This window comes from Ranitomeya imitator, chromosome 3 (genome assembly GCF_032444005.1).
Source record: "Ranitomeya imitator isolate aRanImi1 chromosome 3, aRanImi1.pri, whole genome shotgun sequence".
Classification (NCBI taxonomy): domain Eukaryota; kingdom Metazoa; phylum Chordata; class Amphibia; order Anura; family Dendrobatidae; genus Ranitomeya; species Ranitomeya imitator.
The window spans coordinates 235,909,350-235,928,806 of record NC_091284.1 but is presented as its reverse complement, the minus strand read 5'-3'; the positions used below and the strand labels follow the sequence as shown (position 1 = coordinate 235,928,806).

The 19,457-nt window shown below is 42.4% G+C and overlaps 2 long non-coding RNA genes across 2 annotated transcripts in view; one reads left to right on the top strand and one right to left on the bottom strand.

The window, feature by feature from the left end:
• The window catches only part of LOC138669637 (uncharacterized), a 372,477-nt gene that overhangs the window by 213,801 nt on the left and 139,219 nt on the right, over positions 1 to 19,457 (top strand). The window contains exons 3-4 of the long non-coding RNA XR_011319206.1: positions 2,641 to 2,736; positions 7,171 to 7,257. This is a non-coding gene — a long non-coding RNA (uncharacterized lncRNA). The remainder of the gene's footprint in view (positions 1 to 2,640; positions 2,737 to 7,170; positions 7,258 to 19,457) is intronic.
• LOC138669638 (uncharacterized) overlaps positions 1 to 19,457 on the bottom strand; it is a 182,123-nt gene that overhangs the window by 92,613 nt on the left and 70,053 nt on the right. The gene's annotated exons all lie outside the window — the stretch shown is intronic.

Genomic DNA, 19,457 nt, shown 5'->3' with positions numbered 1-19,457 from the left:
CAATTTCTTCTCTTACCCATGGGAAAATAAAATATTGGGGGCGAAAAAATCATTTTTGTGAAAAAAATATGATTTTTTATTTTTACGGCTCTGCATTATAAACTTGTGTAAAGCACTTGGTGGGTCAAAGTGCTCATCACACATCTAGATAAGTTCCTTAGGGGGTCTACTTTCCAAAATGGTGTCATTCAGAGTAGAATTTCAATATTTGCAGATGACACTAAACTCTGCAGGGTAATCAATACAGAGGAGGACAATTTTATATTACAGGAGGATTTATGTAAACTAGAAGCTTGGGCTGATAAATGGCAAATTAGCTTTAATGGGGATAAATGTAAGGTCATGCACTTGGGTAGAAGTAATAAGATGTATAATTATGTGCTTAATTCTAAAACTCTGGGCAAAACCGTCAATGAAAAAGACCTGGGTGTATGGGTGGATGACAAACTCATATTCAGGGGCCAGTGTCAGGCAGCTGCTACAAAGGCAAATAAAATAATGGGATGCATTAAAAGAGGCATAGATGCTCATGAGGAGAATATAATTTTACCTCTATACAAGTCACTAGTTCGACCACACTTAGAATACTGTGCACAGTTCTGGTCTCCGGTGTTTAAGAAAGACATAGCTGAACTAGAGCGGGTGCAGAGAAGAGCGACCAAGGTTATTAGAGGACTGGGGGGTCTGCAATACCAAGATAGGTTATTACACTTGGGGCTATTTAGTTTGGAAAAACGAAGACTAAGGGGTGATCTTATTTTAATGTATAAATATATGAGGGGACAGTACAAAGACCTTTCTGATGATCTTTTTAATCATAGACCTGAAACAGGGACAAGGGGGCATCCTCTGCGTTTGGAGGAAAAAAGGTTTAAGCATAATAACAGACACGGATTCTTTACTGTAAGAGCAGTGAGACTATGGAACTCTCTGCCGTATGATGTTGTAATGAGTGATTCATTACTTAAATTTAAGAGGGGACTGGATACCTTTCTGGAAAAGTATAATGTTACAGGGTATATTCACTAGATTCCTTGATAGGGCGTTGATCCAGGGAACTAGTCTGATTGCCGTATGTGGAGTCGGGAAGGAATTTTTTTCCCCAATGTGGAGCTTACTCTTTGCCACATGGGTTTTTTTTGCCTTCCTCTGGATCAACATGTTAGGGCATGTTAGGTTAGGCTATGGGTTGAACTAGATGGACATATAGTCTTCCTTCAACCTTACTAACTATGTAACTATGTAACTTGTGGGGGGTTTCAATGTTTAAGCACATCAGTGGCTCTCCAAATGCAACATGGCGTCCCATCTTAATTCCTGTCAAATTTGCATTGAAAAGTCAGACGGCGCTCCTTTGCTTCCGAGCTCTGCCATGCGCCCAAACAGTGGTTTACCCCCACATATGGGGTATCGGTGTACTCAGGACAAATTGTTCAACAACCTTTGGGGTCCATTTTCTCCTGTTACCCTTGGTAAAATAAAACAAATTGGAGCTGAAGTAAATTTTTTGTGAAAAAAAGTTAAATGTTCATTTTTATTTAAGGGGTATCATTTCTCCTTATGGAGAGTGACATACCATCTCTGGCTTGTCAAGGTAAGGAGGCTTATTTGCCGTACAATGCTCCTCTGGGAAGTATAATATGTAAATTGCCTCTTCTGAGAAAAAGAGGACTTAAACTCTATAGCGCCACCTGTTGGAAGTAGCGATCCTACAAGTCACAATCAACTCTTTAACGAGTCATGCAATATGACTTAGGATAAAAGCCAAATTAGTATCTCAATTCGCAGACACGGTGTTTCGGGCTGTTAGTTTAAGTCCTCTTTTTCTCAGAAGAGGCAATTTGCATTTTTATTTAAACATTCCAAAAATTCCTGTGAAACACCTGAAGGGTTAATAAACTTCTTGAATGTGGTTTTGAGCACCTTGAGGGGTGCAGTTTTTAGAATGGTGTCACACTTGGTTATTTTCTATCATATAGACCCCTCAAAATGACTTCAAATGAGATGTGGTCCCTAAAAAAAAAAAATGGTGTTCTTAAAATGAGAAATTGCTGGTCAACTTTTAACCCTTATAACTCCCTAACAAAAAAAATTTTTTGTTCCAAAATTGTGCTGATGTAAAGTAGACATGTGGGAAATATTACTTATTATTTTGTGTGACATATCTCTGTGATTTAATTGCATAAAAATTCAAAGTTGGAAAATTGCGAAATTTTCAAAATTTTCGCCAAGTGTCAATTTTTTTCATAAATAAACGCAGGTAATATCAAAGAAATTTTACCACTATCATGAAGTACAATATGTCACGAGAAAACATTGTCAGAATCACCGGGATCCGTTGAAGCGTTCCAGAGTCATAACCTCATAAAGGGACAGTGGTCAGAATTGTAAAAATTGGCCTGGTCAATAACGTGCAAACCACCCTTGGGGGTAAAGGGGTTAAGAGAAAATTATTTGTGCTAGTCTAAATATTTAACAGCTATCCTAGTTATAAGTTCTCTCTGAACATTGATGACCAATAGAATTTCATTACTGTTTGTAATAGTTTCTATTTTTTAAATTAGTATTATTAAATATTATACAGTATAAATTAATGTTTCTTTTTCCTAGCTGATAATTGTTTTTACATCATCTTAACAGGACAGCTGACACCCAGCAAAGGACTCCATGGTTTGCAAGAGGAAATGCAAAAATTCATCCTTTATATCTTTGCATATATCACCTGAAAAATTAAAGGTACGCAGTTAATGCATTTATTAAAATTGATTTACATAATTGAATATGGAACAAAATGAAAATATACATTTTCTATAGGAGAGCATACTGTGTAAAAGAAAAAAAATCACAACCATATTTTGTACACCTAATATGTGCTATTTAACCTAGGGGCATACACAGACTGCTTGGGGCCCCTGTGCAAGAAATGTGTCTGCATTCTTGTATTCTCCTTTTTTGGACTGCTTGGGGGCCCCTGTGCAAGAAATGTGCCTGTATTCTCCTCCTTTTTTGTTTTGGCAACCAAGCTACAGATATATATATATATAAATATATATATATATATCCGCCCCTTATTACATAGTGCCCTCTCTTTATGAATAGCGCCGTCCCTTATCACATAGTTCCCTCTTGTTATATACAGCACCATCCCTTACATATCAGATTCTCGTTCTTTTTGTTCTTTACAGCTCTCCGTTTTTTAGTGCATACCATCCGCTCTTATTAGATATAAACTGAAATGTCGGCTGATGGAGCCTGGGAAAGCTTTTTTCGTGATGGATGCGGCTGATGGACTGGTCTTCCAGTCAGCTGCTCTATCTGCTGCCATTTTACAAGAGAGCACTCTATGTAATAGAGAGGGTTCTGTGAATAACAAACATAATGAGAATACTCAATGTAAGGGATGGTGCTATAGATGACAAGACAGGATAATATGTAATAATGGATGATACTCCACATAATAGGACGCTATATAATACAGGACGGCACCATACATAAATAGAGAGGATGTTACGTAATAAGGGATGGTAGGGTACTGATACCGCAGACGCGATTTTGTGATACGCACACCACCAAAGCAGTCACAGGAAGTGAGACCTAATAAGAGGACATAAGGTATGCGATATGGGATACTATATCAGACTAGGGATCGGGGACCTGGCAACATACACACCAACCACCTTACAACTATAGGGATTGCTCAGGCGCCTCCCTTGTGGAGGATGCCTTTTGTACAAGATGTCTCCCAGCTATTGTCTGGGAGATACCTTGCAAGTGAACATAGATTTAACTAAATGCCTCCCAGCTATGTAAAGTCTTGTCTAAAGTCCACTTTAAGGGAGGATATTAGCGAAGGGAATGAGGATGTCGAGTCCATATGGGTCGAAATTCATGGAGGGAAAAATGGTAACAAAATTCTCATTGGGGTCTGTTACAAACCCCCAAATATAACAGAAACCATGGAAAGTCTACTTCTAAAGCAGATAGATGAAGCTGCAACCCATAATGAGGTCCTGGTTATGGGGGACTTTAACTACCCGGATATTAACTGGGAAACAGAAACCTGTGAAACCCATAAAGGCAACAGGTTTCTGCTAATAACCAAGAAAAATTATCTTTCACAATTGGTGCAGAATCCAACCAGAGGAGCAGCACTTTTAGACCTAATACTATCTAATAGACCTGACAGAATAACAAATCTGCAGGTGGTCGGGCATCTAGGAAATAGCGACCACAATATTGTACAGTTTCACCTGTCTTTCACTAGGGGGACTTGTCAGGGAGTCACAAAAACACTGAACTTTAGGAAGGCAAAGTTTGACCAGCTTAGAGATGCCCTTAATCTGGTAGACTGGGACAATATCCTCAGAAATAAGAATACAGATAATAAATGGGAAATGTTTAAGAACATCCTAAATAGGCAGTGTAAGCGGTTTATACCTTGTGGGAATAAAAGGACTAGAAATAGGAAAAACCCAATGTGGTTAAACAAAGAAGTAAGACAGGCAATTAGTAGTGCAAATGCTTTCTTTTTACTGTTAAAGAAGGATGGCACCATTGAAGCTCTAAAAAACTATAGGGAGAAAAATACTTTATCTAAAAAACTAATTAAAGCTGCCAAAAAGGAAACAGAGAAGCACATTGCTAAGGAGAGTAAAACTAATCCCAAACTGTTCTTCAACTATATCAATAGTAAAAGAATAAAAACTGAAAATGTAGGCCCCTTAAAAAATAGTGAGGAAAGAATGGTTGTAGATGACGAGGAAAAAGCTAACATATTAAACACCTTCTTCTCCACGGTATTCACGGTGGAAAATGAAATGCTAGGTGAAATCCCAAGAAACAATGAAAACCCTATATTAAGGGTCACCAATCTAACCCAAGAAGAGGTGCGAAACCGGCTAAATAAGATTAAAATAGATAAATCTCCGGGTCCGGATGGCATACACCCACGAGTACTAAGAGAACTAAGTAATGTAATAGATAAACCATTATTTCTTATTTTTAGGGACTCTATAGCGACAGGGTCTGTTCCGCAGGATTGGCGCATAGCAAATGTGGTGCTAATATTCAAAAAGGGCTCTAAAAGTGAACCTGGAAATTATAGGCCAGTAAGTCTAACCTCTATTGTTGGTAAAATATTTGAAGGGTTTCTGAGGGATGTTATTCTGGATTATCTCAATGAGAATAACTGTTTAACTCCATATCAGCATGGGTTTATGAGAAATTGCTCCTGTCAAACCAATCTAATCAGTTTTTATGAAGAGGTAAGCTATAGGCTGGACCACGGTGAGTCATTGGACGTGGTATATCTCGATTTTTCCAAAGCGTTTGATACCGTGCCGCACAAGAGGTTGGTACACAAAATGAGAATGCTTGGTCTGGGGGAAAATGTGTGTAAATGGGTTAGTAACTGGCTTAGTGATAGAAAGCAGAGGGTGGTTATAAATGGTATAGTCTCTAACTGGGTCGCTGTGACCAGTGGGGTACCGCAGGGGTCAGTATTGGGACCTGTTCTCTTCAACATATTCATTAATGATCTGGTAGAAGGTTTACACAGTAAAATATCGATATTTGCAGATGATACAAAACTATGTAAAGCAGTTAATACAAGAGAAGATAGTATTCTGCTACAGATGGATCTGGATAAGTTGGAAACTTGGGCTGAAAGGTGGCAGATGAGGTTTAACAATGATAAATGTAAGGTTATACACATGGGAAGAAGGAATCAATGTCACCATTACACACTGAATGGGAAACCACTGGGTAAATCTGACAGGGAGAAGGACTTGGGGATCCTAGTTAGTGATAAACTTACCTGGAGCAGCCAGTGCCAGGCAGCAGCTGCCAAGGCAAACAGGATCATGGGGTGCATTAAAAGAGGTCTGGATACACATGATGAGAGCATTATACTGCCTCTGTACAAATTCCTAGTTAGACCGCACATGGAGTACTGTGTCCAGTTTTGGGCACCGGTGCTCAGGAAGGATATAATGGAACTAGAGAGAGTACAAAGGAGGGCAACAAAATTAATAAAGGGGATGGGAGAACTACAATACCCAGATAGATTAGCGAAATTAGGATTATTTAGTCTAGAAAAAAGACGACTGAGGGGCGATCTAATAACCATGTATAAGTATATAAGGGGACAATACAAATATCTCGCTAAGGATCTGTTTATACCAAGGAAGGTGACGGGCACAAGGGGGCATTCTTTGCGTCTGGAGGAGAGAAGGTTTTTCCACCAACATAGAAGAGGATTCTTTACTGTTAGGGCAGTGAGAATCTGGAATTGCTTGCCTGAGGAGGTGGTGATGGCGAACTCAGTCGAGGGGTTCAAGAGAGGCCTGGATGTCTTCCTGGAGCAGAACAATATTGTATCATACAATTAGGTTCTGTAGAAGGACGTAGATCTGGGGATTTATTATGATGGAATATAGGCTGAACTGGATGGACAAATGTCTTTTTTCGGCCTTACTAACTATGTTACTATGTTACTATGTATTTACCATATGTGCGTGCTGCCCCTATTAGAACAGTTGAGTTCATACACACGCACCGTAGGCATGCTGCTGGGACACAGCGTGCAGCGTGCACAGAGGAGGGAGGAGACAGGAGCACACCGGCGAACGCGCCGTGGGCCGGTGAGTAAGCTGTTTTCCATGGAGGGAGGAGGGGACACCATGCCGGGCATAGTGCTTCATGCCCCTTTCTCTGATCATTTATTTTGTTCTTCTGCAACACATAAAAAAAATATATATTCTTCTCGCCTTTCTCTGCTCCCACTCCATGCGTCCCCACCATCACTCGTGACGTCACTACCATATGCCCCCAGTCATGGGCACACCGAGGTCAGGTGTTGGACGCAAATTGGACAGCGGTGTGTACTACAGTGCAGGTTGCTGGCGGATTCTTTGTGCTGCAATATATTTCAGCTGAATGTGTGTCCGATGATGCATATCTAGCTGAAATTTTAGCTGGTGTCAGAGGGCCTCACTCCACCTCTGGACCGATTTTAAGATTCACTTTTTTGTGTTTATAAAAATTTAAAGTTTGAAATGTTATAATTTTTCACACTTTTAAGCAAACTATGTTCTCATGTTAAAAACATCTTTTCATTATTTTAAGATGCTAAGTCTTAAAAGTTTATTACCAATTTTCTACATTTTTAAGGATATATCCAAAACAAATTTTTGGTGACCAATATTGAAGAGGCTTCAAAGGGAAGCTGTCATCAGGATTTTATGCTCCATACTAAAGGTAAGGTAAGGATTTAATCATTAATTCACCTTTAACTGTTATTTTTTTTGTGGTATAAAATTCTTATGATGTTGATGATGATTTATAAAGTGCAGCCACCAAAGTTTTCAAAACCACATTCAAGATGTTTTTTAAATCTTTTGGCATCTTCTGAAGGCACTATGCATCAATCATCATTTTTACTGCATGGACTCGATTGTATGGTAGCTATGGAAAACATTTGTGCTACAGTTTTACCACTTTAATGACCCCATATGCAGCACCAGGCCCCATTATGTCATTGTCTCTGTTGCCTCCACGTAGTGGGGGTCTAGCAAATGATTACTATGATTTTAGGGGGTATCGGTAAAAATTTTGGGGGTGAGGAATGGTAAAAAATAGTAACCCCAACATTGTTTTTTATTGTTTTTCCATTTGCGGGAAAAAGCTTCTTAACTAGAATGTACTAGTATGTTAGGAAGTTATTAAAAGCAATATCTCATAATTTTAATTTCATTAGCGCTGTTGGGAGGCGAGATACAGGGTAATGAAGTTTGAAGGCAACTTTATCTTCTGGACAATGTCCTGCCCATATCCTGGAAGAGGTAATTTACTTAAAGTAATAAAAGATGATTTATCAATAGCAAGGCACCTGATATGAGACTCAGGCCGGGATCACACATGCGAGAAACACGGCCGAGTCTCGCATGTTAATACCCGGCACTGCACCCTGCACTCTGGAGCCGAGCGTGCGTCTCCATGTATTGCGAGACTCGGCTGTGGAGGTGGAGCCGCATATTCATGACTGCAATGAGCGGTAACTGTGACCGCTCAATAGAGGAAGACGATGCAGCGCCGGGAGAAGCAGGGACCGCGCCAGGAGCAGGTAAGTATACGGGGAGGGGAGCACTGCGCGATATTTACCTGCTCCTCTTTCCGGTGTGCCTCCGTCTCCAGCATCCTCTGGCAGTGACGCTCAGTTCAGAGGGCGCGATGACGTAGTCAGTGCGCGCCCTCTGCTGGGCGTCAGTGCTGGAGACGGAGCCGCACGAGGAGCAGGTAAATATTGAAAGCGCCGGTGTCCTGAGCGAAGAGAGGGGAGTATGTGATTTTTTTTTTTTTTTATTGCAGCAGCAGCATTATATACTGCACAGCTTTCTATGGAGCATCTATGGGGCCATAATGAACGGTGCAGAGCATTATATATGGTACAGCTTTCTATGGAGCATCTATGGGGCCATAATGAACGGTGCAGAGCATTATATATAGGCCACAGCTTTATATGGAGCCTCTATGGGGCCATAATAAACGGTGCAGAGCATTATATGTGGCACAGCTTTATATGGAGCATCTATGGGGCCATAATGAATGGTGCAGAGCATTATATGTGGCTCAGCTTTATATGGAGCATCTATGGGGCAATAATCAATGGTGCAGAGCATTATATATGGCAGAGCTTTATATGGAGCAGCTATGGGGCAATAATCAACGGTATGGAGCATTATATATGGCACAGCTTTATATGGAGCATTTATGGGGCCATAATGAACTGTGCAGAGCATTATATGTGGCACAGCTTTATATGGAGCATCTATGGGGCAATAATGAACGGTATGGAGCATCTATTTTTATTTTTTGAAATTCACCGATAGCTGCTGCATTTCCTCCCCTAGGCTTATACTCGAGTCAATAAGTTTTCCCAGTTTTTTGTGGCAAAATTAGGGGGTCGGCTTATACTCGGGTCAGCTTATACTCGAGTATATACGGTAATCAATAATGCCTTAAAATTTTGTGATATCGCTGTTGCAGAAATCATTTATTTCCAAACAATCAGAATAATATTTGCTTTGTGTAAATGCTTAAAAGGATAAATGATTAAACTGTCATTGGAAAGCTGTTGCTACACAATTGTCATTCTGTTGGCTTAGAGGAAAGACCTTCATGACAATGGTACTGACAATTTCTACTTTGAACAATTGTGCTTTTTACCCTTTGTAAAGGGACCCTAAATAATCTATTTGTGTGTGCAGCAAGCAGTTCTATTTTTCATAAAACGCTGGTCTTGGTATAAGGGCTCAGAATAAGTTTTTTATTGATTATGATGATTTATTATTATTAATAAAATAATTGTTATGATTAAGTATAATTCATCTGCTGACGAGATCTTGTAGAAGATATTAACTGTCTTCAGCTATAGTGATTATGTCAGAAATGAATGATTCCCAGTTGCGAGATGCATAATGCTCGCTGGTAACATAACATACAAGGCTTGTCTTGTTTCAAAGGCGGAAGGAGAAGTGAATATAACCTTGAACTTTGGTAACGTAGTTGCATAAGAGCTGAGTTATTGTAGAGAGCCAGACTGATTAGGTTAAACCCTTCTAGCTATGTAAGTGTTATGCTTGTTTCTGCTGTGTGACATCTCCGAGCTATAGGCATTCCAGTCTGGAATGTGGCATGCTGCAATGGTGGATAAATTTTCCTTTCCTAATTGTTTCTCGCCTTCATTTGCTAATGCCAATTGTTTTTAAATTCTTATGTGACGCCCGAGAGACCGGGGTACCCGGCACCGGACCAATGGGGTCTATCTCTTGAGGGGGATGTCACGGGTGGCTTGACCCGGTGCTGTGGCCTCAGGCAATGCACAGTGTAAAGGGTATCGTGAGGGAACAGGCACTTACTTGATCAGCAGCAGGTTCTCCCAGCGGTGATGATCCCAATCCTGGATAGATGGCTATTGTCCAAATGAAAGACTGAGGCACTGAAACGTTTAACCAGTTTACTTTAACAAAAAAGGATTTACAACCAGTCCTGTCACCGGAGTCTGTATGGGAACTCTGAGTTACTTTGACCCTGCCGGGGTCTTCGCCTCTTATTGTACGCAATATCTGTGTGGCCCTGCTGCTGTATGTGAACTGGCTGCCGGCCCAATCTGTCCCCTCCGGGTCCTGGTTCGACGGGCAACCCGAGTCCTTTTATCGGCTTACCCCCTCCGGGAGTACCGCTGAACTCTGTGTCTGTTGCTGCGTCCGACCCTAGTGAAGCTGATATCACCTCACGTTTTTCCGGTTGCTGTATTATATGTAATGAATACAGCCACGGATCCGGTATCCGTCTTTGCGCCTGTTCTGGGTAGTGATTAATGCTACCCGGTTCTCACAATGTCCTTTTTCTCTATCTCTCTTCTTCTCAGGCCGGTGATTTGGGCCTGGAAACCGTCATAGGGCTGTTAGAAATTCAGCTGTATGACCCCTCACTTTCAGCTCCTTAGCCCAACTGCCCAACTGCCAGTTCTTCTCTCAGACCAGAATGGATCAAGGGAAGTCTCTGGAGCTCCCCCTTCTGGCCGGAGGAGGTAGTGCAGTCTTGCTATTTTAGTATTTGTATTCAGTGTCAGTAACTATATTTGTGGCAAATACCTCTAGGGGTGCCACATCCCCCCTTAGTTAAGAACAGTACTCCGGGACTGTGGGACGATAACATTTTGAAATAACAATTAATATGTACAGAGTCTTAAAAATTAAAAGTTACAAAAACCACTCAAGGAAACAAAAATAGCGTTCTGTAAAAAGTCACTTCAAATAGCGTCCATTAATACAGTTCTATCCTTGAAGGTACTAGAAAAGGCACTGCACTTTGTGTCCCAGAATTTAGTTCCATTTTTCCAACAGAGTTATCAATATAACGTCTAAAGAAAGTTCAAAAAGAGCAAAAAGCAAAGTTCAAAAAGCAGTCTTTCCGGAGCTTTGATTTAGTGCCTCCGGGCTGATAAAAAGTTCAAGAATATGCAAGAAGTTCATACAGACAAGTCTCTGTAGGTACTGGGCTTAAACGTTGCAGAATGATAACAATGACTATAGTTTTATAGTTGGTAATCTGCATACCTGGCCGGTAATTGACCCTGGGTACTACGCTGTGATCTACGTAACAGCGGTATCTCTCCATGTGGTGTACTACTGTCTACTGCGGATGTAGTATCTGCCCGCTCTGCTAAAGATAATTCCACGACTATGGAGTTGGCAAGTCCACCGTGAATGGGATCACTCTGATCAGGAATCTGTTCTTCCTGGCCTGGAATCTCCTGTAGTACGGGGTCAGCCTCTTCCTGTCTTGGGACTTCTGGTATTGGGTTCGGTGTTGGGTAAAAGGCCACTACTGCACCATGGTATGTTAGTAGGGTTTTGGGAAAGTCTCCTATACAGGTGTGATACATTTCCTCTTCTTTTTCCTTTACTGGTTGGACCTGCATGGGTTGAATAACTTCTGGTTCTGGCTGGACAACTTCTGTCTCTTTCAATGCTTCCGGACATAATTTAAGATTGTCTCTTGACACTAGTACAGATGATAAGCCCCCGTTTTTGCTAATGAGACACATTTTAGGATTATCCATTCTTGTTGGTAAAACTGTGTAGGGTACGGCTTCCCACTGATTGTCTAGTTTATTGGTTCGACGATTTCTCTTGAGCACTTGGTCACCCGGTCTTAATGGGGTCGCTAGAGCATTCTGGTTGAAAGTTCGCTCTTGTCTTTCTCTAGTTTGCTGAAGGCTTCTTTCCACACTCTCTTGCACTTGGCGATACTGCTTTTGCCGTATGATATCCCAATTGGAGTCTTGGACTTCTGCGTCTGGTTTCAGAATTCCCATTTCTAGATCGATTGGTAATTGGCCGGGTCTTGCACGCATAAGGTAAGCTGGGGTGCAATTGGTGGAACTCACCGGGACATGATTATACAGATCCACCAAGTCAGGCAATTTCTCTGGCCATTGATTCCTTTCTGCCTCAGTTAAAGTCTTTAGTAGTTCTATTACAATATGGTTCATCTTCTCGCATAAGCCGTTTGTTTGTGGATGATAGGCCGCCGTCCGGATCTTTTTGCAACCATACATATTACAGAATTCTCTGAAGATCTCTGATTCAAAGGCTGTACCTTGGTCGGTGAGAACCTGTTCCGGATATCCATGGAACATCCTCTCTACGGTTTGCGAACTCTATCTTGGGTCCTCTCATCTCCTGCATGGTTTTAGCCATTGAAGCAAAAACATCAGTTAAAGAGTCAAGCTTTTGTTGAAGAGCCTCATTAGTACTGGGCCCCAGGGGCTTAGCAATGGCCCCGGACATAGCTGATGTCAATGGCACTCCCTGTTGTTGAGGTGCCTCTGCCATAGGTTGCGCAGGATCCTGATCCCGAGGTGCCTCTGCCAGCTGGAGACGTATAGCGCTCTCCTTTAATTGAGCAAATGTCAATTCAGGGTTCTTAAAAACAAGCATGCTCACATGCCCCCAGTGAGAAGGAGTGTAGAGTACCTCCATAAATTGATCTCTTAGCAGTTTATCCGCTCCGGTGTTAAAAATGGGTTCAGCCAGTGTAAGTGATTTAAGGGCTTCCTGCAGGTTTAAGGCAAAGTCTCTCACGCCCTCATTAACTTTTTGTTTGCAATTAAAGAATCGTATTTTAGCTTTGCTGCTGGCAGTGGTTTCAAATGTAGCTTTTAATCCAGCAAATATGCGTTCAACAGTGCCTTTTAGATCAGCTGCCCATGCTGTGACTTCTCGCTTAGCATGGCCACTTAACTGCATCATCAGGAGACTAACATGCTGAACTTCACCCACGGGGAACATGTTAAAATGGGCCAGCATCTTTTCTCTGAAATCGTCAAGGGTATTAGGCTCACCTTCATACATTGGAAGCCACGGGCCACCTGGGGTATATGGCATCAGCACCGGCATGATGGGCGCCACTCCTTGCACCGCTGCGCTACCAGACGCTCTATCGACACTCTGTCTTTCAGCTGCATTAGCGCCGCCGGGTGCTGCGGCGTCTCCGTGCTGCGACATACTGTGCCCCCTTAGTTAATCCGGACCCTTCCGGTCCTCCGCTTCCGTCGGGATAGTGTAGATTCGTTCTGCTGTGCAGCAGGATTGGTTTTCCCCTTGCTCTGACGTCAGAGCGCTCAGCTTGGTGCCGCCCACAATGACACGCCCCCTGCTGCTCCCGCCCGCCGCGCGCTCTGTAATGGCGGATTCTGAAGTTTTTCAGTTAGACTGGGGCTCAGGTAATGGCGTAGCTCAATTAACAGTCTCGCGCCTAACGGTTATGAGGTGATTACCTCAGGGGATGGCGGCCATCTTTACTCCATTATAACCAATGGGGAAAAGTCACTTTCAATAGTTTTTAATGGGAAATGGAATTTTCTTTAATAAAGTCAATTTTCACGATTTTTCATCCAAGTTTTCAAAGTTTTGGGCTCCAATCACGGCACACAATACCCGGTATATGGGCTGGCTCTATCCTGTTCGTGACGCCAATTGTGACGCCCGAGAGACCGGGGTACCCAGCACCGGACCAATGGGGTCTATCTCTTGAGGGGGATGTCACGGGTGGCTTGACCCGGTGCTGTGGCCTCAGGCAATGCACAGTGTAAAGGGTATCGTGAGGGAACAGGCACTTACTTGATCAGCAGCAGGTTCTCCCAGCGGTGATGATCCCAATCCTGGATAGATGGCTATTGTCCAAATGAAAGACTGAGGCACTGAAACGTTTAACCAGTTTACTTTAACAAAAAAGGATTTACAACCAGTCCTGTCACCAGAGTCTGTATGGTAACTCTGAGTTACTTTGACCCTGCCGGGGTCTTCGCCTCTTATTGTACGCAATATCTGTGTGGCCCTGCTGCTGTATGTGAACTGGCTGCCGGCCCAATCTGTCCCCTCCAGGTCCTGGTTCGACGGGCAACCCGAGTCCTTTTATCGGCTTACCCCCTCCGGGAGTACCGCTGAACTCTGTGTCTGTTGCTGCGTCCGACCCTAGTGAAGCTGATATCACCTCACGTTTTTCCGGTTGCTGTATTATATGTAATGAATACAGCCACGGATCCGGTATCCGTCTTTGCGACTGTTCTGGGTAGTGATTAATGCTACCCGATTCTCACAATGTCCTTTTTCTCTATCTCTCTTCTCCTCAGGCCGGTGATTTGGGCCTGGAAACCGTCATAGGGCTGTTAGAAATTCAGCTGTATGACCTCTCACTTTCAGCTCCTTAGCCCAACTGCCCAACTGCCAGTTCTTCTCTCAGACCAGAATGGATCAAGGGAAGTCTCTGGAGCTCCCCCTTCTGGCCGGAGGAGGTAGTGCAGTCTTGCTATTTTAGTATTTGTATTCAGTGTCAGTAACTATATTTGTGGCAAATACCTCTAGGGGTGCCACATTTACATAAGAAAAAAATATCTAGCATCATTTAAAAAGATAACTATATATTGAACAAATCAGTTATCTGTATGTTTTTTGTTATTTTTTAACTTTTATGTTTTTAGGTATAAAAATGACAAAATACCCCAACTACTTATTAATGTTCTTGTCTAAGCCATTGCTTGCTCCTTTACCATAAAATACATGGACCATCATGGTAGAGTAAAGGACTGATATTCTAAAGCTACAGCTTGTTAGAGGCTTTCTGCTCTGTCTTCTGGACCCTACTGAAGACTCCCTACCTACAAGAGCCATATGTCCTAACAGGGCATAAGGAAAAAACCCATTGAGATTAGAAAACACCTTTGACCCCTTTCTGATATTTTTCACAATAATACTGTACATCCCTGCGCCTTGGGTCTATTTGACCAGTGACAAATTGTTACGTTATTGCTATCGCCCGTGCACACGGTCAGCGGACACCAGGCACGAAGTGCCACAAGCGGTCCCGCACCGCTCCTGGCACTTTAACCCCCTAATGTGCGTTTGATGTAATCACAGTGTTCCGGAAGCCGGCAGGGGGGGTGACAGCCCTTCTGCCTTCGGATTAGAGACCCCGCCGTGTGACGCGGGGTCCCGATCGTTGCCATGATGACCTGATGTCGTCATGACGACATCCGGGTCACCAGAGCTAGGAAAGTTGCTAGATCATTATGAGAGCTGCGGTCCACAATGACCCGACCTAAAAAAAACAATGTTTTATCATCATACCGCGGAACAAAAAGGGGGAAAAAAGCGATCAAAAAGACGGATGTTAATAAACATGGTACCACTGAAATGTCATCTTGTCCCGCAAAAAAACTAGCCACCATACAGCTCCATCAGCGGAAAAATAAAAAAGTTATCGCTCTCAGAATAAAGCGATGCAAAAGTAATTATTTTTCTATAAAATAGTTATTATTGTGTAAGAGCGCCAAAACATATAAAACAAAATAAAAAATGAGGTATCGCTGTAAGCGTACTGATCTAGGAGAATAAAACTGCCTTATCAATTTTACCACACATGTAACTGCATAAACCCCTCACCTCAAAATAAAATAAATTCCTGAATTGCTGATTTTTGTTCATTCTGCCTCCCAAAAATTGGAATAGAAAGCGATCAAAAAATGTCACGTCCCGCAAATATCAAGCCCTCACATGACTCTGTGGGCCATGTGACAGCAGTCAAACATAAAAACCTGATAGTAATCTGGTATCGCTGTAATCTCACCGACCCGAAGAAGTCGCCTAATCACTTATACCACACGAGGAACAGCGTAAAAAATAAAACCAATTCTTCATATGTTGTTGATTGTTTTTTTTTGTTTTGTTTTTTTCATTTTGCCTCCCAAAGATTGCAGTATGGCTCGGTGCACAGTTATCCTGCGCATTGAGCTGAGGCCTTTCATCAGGGTTTCCGTGTAAACCTCTGAAATATGTGATTCAGACGGAACCCTTGACGGAAGATTCCCTATGATGAGGCAGATGGAGGCACTGTGGATGCTGTCTGATCTGTCTATCCATCTTTTTAGGGTTGTATATGGAGTCTGCAAACTGTTCTAGGAACATCTGCGCTCCAGGAGGCAAATAGCGCTCCATTCCTCCCGATTCTCTCCGTATGGCTAAGTAGTATTGTACAGCCACATATGGGTATTGCCACGTTCAGTAGAAATTGTGGGACAAATTGTGGTGCCATTTTTACCCACTTCTTGTGTGAAAATGTAAAATCTGGGGCTATAGTAAAATTTTGCTGGTAAAAATGTAATTATGTTTTCTTCACTACCCACTGGTATAAAATTCTGTGACACATCCATGATGTCAATATGATCACTGCACCTAGATAAAATCATTGAGATGTGTAGTTTGTAAATTGGGGTCATGTATGGGGGATTTTGCTGTTCTGGCACCACATGGGCAATGTGCCGGAAATTATTTCTCGATTTACATGTAGGGTATTGGTGCTCTCAGGAAAAAATGGACCTCAGTTTGTTGTAAATGTCCTATTAGCTCTTAGAAAAATTAAAAACTTGGGGCTAAAACAACATTTTAGTGGTAAAAAAAAAGTAATTTATTCTTTCTTCACCGCTCAATGGTATGAAATTCTGTGAGGCACATGTGATACCAATATGATCACTGCACCCCCAGATGAATTCATTGGGGAGTGTAGTTTGTAAAATTAGTTCACATATAGGGGGTTTCTGTTGTTCTGGCACCTCAGGGGCTCTTCCAATGTGACATGGCACCCTCAAACAATTACAGCAAAATCTGAACTCCAATATGGCGCCTCTTTCCTTCTGAGCTTTGCACTGTGCCTCAAAAGCAGTATTCCCACACGTATGGGGTATTGGCCTACTCGAGAGAAATTGTGCTACAAATTGTATGGTGCAATTTCTCCTGTTACCCTTATTAAAATGCAAATTTTGGGGCTAAAATAATATTTTTGTGAGGAAAATGTGATTTTATTTATTTTAACGGCTCAACGTTATACATTTTTGTGAAGCACCTGGGGGTTCAAGGTGCTCGCCACACATCTAAATACATTCCTTGAGGGGTCTAGTTTCCAAAATGGGGTCACTTGTGGGAGGGAGGTTTCACAGTTTAGGCACATCTGGGGTTCTGCAAATGGGACATGACATCCGCTAATGATTCTAGGAAGTTTTACATTCAAAAAGTCACATGACGCTCCTTCCCTTCAGAACCCTGCCGTGTGCCCAAACATTAGTTTTTTCTCCCTCATATTGGGTATCGGCGGACTCAGGAGAAATTGTACACCAAATTGTATGGTGCAATTTTTTTTTTTTATAACAATATTTGATGAGGCAGATTCGACAAATCAAACAAGTTATGTTCACACGTTTTTCAAGACATGCACTAATGCAACCAGTGCAACAATCCACATCATTGTACATAAATGTCAAAAACCTCCCATCATTTTCTTTTTTGTCATAACAATTAAATTTAACATTTTAAATTTCCAATCTTTAAAGGGACACTGTCACCTGAATTTGGAGGGAACAATCTTCAGCCATGGAGGTGGGGTTTTTGTGTGTTTGATTCACCCTTTCCTTACCCGCTGGCTGCATGCTGGCTGCAATATTGGATTGAAGTTCATTCTCTGTCCTCCATAGGACACGCCTGTGCAGGCGCGTAGGGCCTGTGATGACATCGCGGTCACATGACCATGACGTCATGGCAGGTCCTTCTCCCATACCATCGTTGGCACCGGAACCTGCCACTTCCATGGAGGGGTCAACGGAGCGTCGCGAGGAGCGGGAAAGGTGAGTATATAATAATTTTTTATTATTTTTAACATTAGATCCTTTTACTATTGACGCTGCATAGGCAGCGTCAATAGTAAAAACTTGGTCACACAGGGTTAATAGCGGCGGTAACGGAGTGAGTTACCTGTGGCATAACGCGGTCCGTTACAGCTGGCATTCACCCTGTGTGAGTGGTGACTGCGGGGAGTATGGAGCAGGCACTGACTGCAGAGGAGTAGGGAGGGACTTATCGGACTGTGGCCGTCGCTGATTGGTTGCGGCAGCCATGACAGGCAGCTGCCGAGACCAATCAGCGAGTGAATATCCGTGACAGAAAGAAAGAAAGAAGGACAGACGGAAGTGACCCTTAGACAATTATATAGTAGATGCTGAGAGACTATTTGTCTAATGTACTGTATATACTCATGTACAGTTGTGGCCAAAAGTATTGACACCCCTGCAATTCTGTCAGATAATACAGTTTCTTCCTGAAAATGATTGCAAACACAAATTCTTTGGCATTATTATCTTCATATAATTTGCCTTAAATGGAAAAAAAAAGAGAATGAAGCAAAAAGCAAAACATTGATCATTTCACACAAAACTCCAAAAATGGGCCAGACAAAAGTATTGGCACCCTCAGCCTAATACTTGGTTGCACAACCTTTAGCCAAAATAACTGCGACCAACCACTTCCGGTAACCATCAATGAGTTTCTTACAATGCTCTGCTGGAATTTTAGACCATTCTTCTTTGGCAATCTGCTCCAGGTCCCTGATATTTGAGGGTGCCTTCTCCAAACTGCCATTTTTCGATCTCTCCACAGGTGTTCTATGGGATTCAGGTCTGGACTCATTGCTGGCCACCTTAGAAGTCTCCAGTGCTTTCTCTCAAACCATTTTCTAGTGCTTTTTGAAGTGTGGTTTGGGTCATTGTCCTGCTGGAAGACCCATGACCTCCGAGGGAGACCCAGCTTTCTCACACTGGCCCTACATTATGCTGCAAAATTTGTTGGTAGTCTTCAGACTTCATAATGCTATGCACACAGTTAAGCAGTCCAGTGTCAGAGGCAGAAAATCAACCCCAAAACATCAGGGAACCTCCGCCATGTTTGACTGTAGGGACCGTGTTCTTTTCTTTGAATGCCTCTTTTTTTCTCCTGTAAACTCTATGTTGATGCCTTTGCCCAAAAAGCTCTGCTTTTGTCTCATCTGACCATAGAACATTCTTCCAAAACGTTTTAGGCTTTTTCCGGTAAGTTTTCGCAAACTCCAGCCTGGCTTTTTTGTGTCTAGGGGTAAGAAGTTGGGTCTTCCTGGGTCTCCTACCATACAGTCCCTGTTCATTCAGATGTTGACGGTAGTACGGGTTGACACTGTTGTACCCTCGGACTGCAGTGCAGCTTGAACTTGTTTGGATGTTAGTCGAGGTTCTTTATCCAACATCTGCACAATCTTGCGTTGAAATCTCTTGTCAATTTTTCTTTTTCACCAACATCTAGGGAGGCCAGCCACAGTGCCATGGGCTTTAAACTTCTTGATGACACTGCGCACGGTAGACACAGGAACATTCAGGTCTTTGGAGATGGACTTGTAGCCCTGAGATTCCTCATGCTTCCTCACAATTTGATTTCTCAAGTCCTCAGACAGTTCTTTGGTCTTCTTTCTTTTCTCCATGGTCAATGTGGTACACGCAAGGACACAGGACAGAGGTTGAGTCAACTTTAATCCATGTT